The following is a 2,500-nucleotide window of genomic DNA, read 5'->3' on the forward strand; positions in this document are numbered from 1 at the left end:
CCTAACCCACGTTGGCCCTTAACCTAACCCACGTTGGCCCTTAACCTAACCCACGTTGGCCCTTAACCTAACCCACGTTGGCCCTTAACCTAACCCACGTTGGCCCTTAACCTAACCCACGTTGGCCCTTAACCTAACCCACGTTGGCCCTTAACCTAACCCACGTTGGCCCTTAACCTAACCCACGTTGGCCCTTAACCTAACCCACGTTGGCCCCTTAACCTAACCCACGTTGGCACCTTAACCTAAGTTACGCTGCACCTTAACCCAAGTTACGCTGCACCTTAACCCAAGTTACGCTGCACCTTAACCCAAGTTACGCTGCACCTTAACCCAAGTTACGCTGCACCTTAACCCAAGTTACGCTGCACCTTAACCCAAGTTACGCTGCACCTTAACCCAAGTTACGCTGCACCTTAACCCAAGTTACGCTGCACCTTAACCCAAGTTACGCTGCACCTTAACCCAAGTTACGCTGCACCTTAACCCAAGTTACGCTGCACCTTAACCCAAGTTACGCTGCACCTTAACCCAAGTTACGCTGCACCTTAACCCAAGTTACGCTGCACCTTAACCCAAGTTACGCTGCACCTTAACCCAAGTTACGCTGCACCTTAACCCAAGTTACGCTGCACCTTAACCCAAGTTACGCTGCACCTTAACCCAAGTTACGCTGCACCTTAACCCAAGTTACGCTGCACCTTAACCCAAGTTACGCTGCACCTTAACCCAAGTTACGCTGCACCTTAACCCAAGTTACGCTGCACCTTAACCCAAGTTACGCTGCACCTTAACCCAAGTTACGCTGCACCTTAACCCAAGTTACGCTGCACCTTAACCCAAGTTACGCTGCACCTTAACCCAAGTTACGCTGCACCTTAACCCAAGTTACGCTGCACCTTAACCCAAGTTACGCTGCACCTTAACCCAAGTTACGCTGCACCTTAACCCAAGTTACGCTGCACCTTAACCCAAGTTACGCTGCACCTTAACCCAAGTTACGCTGCACCTTAACCCAAGTTACGCTGCACCTTAACCTAACTTACGCTGCACCTTAACCTAACTTACGCTGCACCTTAACCTAACTTACGCTGCACCTTAACCTAACTTACACTGCACCTTAACCTAACTTACGCTGCACCTTAACCTAACTTACACTGCACCTTAACTGTCACATGTAACGTCACAGGAATGTAGCTTTGCCTAACAGCAACCCTCTGAACATAGTTCACTGCTTGGATCCTCTGGTGTCATGTGTATTTCTTGATGCCATGGTGCGTACCCTCACATAAAGGTCTTTCGAGTGTTGCGTACTTTCTACACAGTCCCGCTAACCACTGGAAGGGTGTACCGCTACAGAACGAATATCGCCCTCCCCTCCTGCCCTTCCAAGCTGGTCGGTCAGGCGTTTGTTTGTGAAATGAGCCTTGCAGCTGTTCAGTTGCATTCGGTTGTCGATGCAGTCAGTGTACGTTGTGGTACGGCCTGTGTGGACTGTCCGCTGATGTACGCGTAACCCACACTGATCATCCGTCGTTACGTACTGAGTGACATAATGTGGCACATGCTTGACCGTACACCGGCTGCGCCCTACAATGGCGAATCATAAGGGCCATATGTTGTGCACGATGCTACTTGTCTCGTCTCCCCATTACAGCGAGATTGCACTGTTGTACGCCGTACAGACATGTGGTAGGTAGGTACGGACGAAAGTATTGCATGTTGGCCCCCCCCCCCCCCCCCTCCTCCCTCTGCCGGGAATCAGCGTGAGCCGTCTGTTGATGTAGCGACGAGGGTTTTCCTATTTAATCGTATTGCCCCACACAACATGATAGCACGGTGGACCGCGTTCCACATCTGCGACATGCTACAGAGGCCGGTTGACAGTCGACCGCGCAAGGGACATTGCACACGTGCGCGGACCATCTTCCACGTGTTCTCTCGTGTACATGCCGCAGTGTGTATGTGGGCTGATGTAGCGTGTCGTGACACATAACATGCAGGCATGCCAGAATCGTAGATTTCGCAAATGTAGATTGACGTATACGTTTGCTGCCAAAGATCCGCAAATGAACTGGAAATCAGTTGTTGAGCGGTTGTTCGCGCTGCAGGTGCATCGGTGATAGCGACGATCGGTACATCTATGAACCGGTTGTTTCGGCGGTACCCGCCATGCCCCCGAACCTGAGTTGGCCATGTGGGTATGAAGCGATACGAGGCTGTGGCTTGGCGGGACAGTCCCCGGCCGGTGAGGGGGGGCCGCCCGGCGTGCTGGCCGCGCGCTGCGTGAGCGCACGCACTACAGCCGGCTGGTGGGGGGCGCCCAGTGGCAGGAGCGCCGGCCGACGGGCCCGGCTGGCGTCCCAGCTATGCGCCGGCGCACCCTGCGCGCGGCGCCAGGCGGCCAAAGTGGGTTCTGCCGAGCCCGGTGCGAAGCGCGGTGGACATCTGCAGTGTGCTGGTCCGATTGCGGACTGTGTGCGTTGAGGATGCGCCGCCG

The sequence above is a fragment of the Schistocerca gregaria genome, unplaced genomic scaffold (genome assembly GCF_023897955.1).
Source record: "Schistocerca gregaria isolate iqSchGreg1 unplaced genomic scaffold, iqSchGreg1.2 ptg001052l, whole genome shotgun sequence".
NCBI classification, from domain to species: Eukaryota; Metazoa; Arthropoda; class Insecta; order Orthoptera; family Acrididae; genus Schistocerca; species Schistocerca gregaria.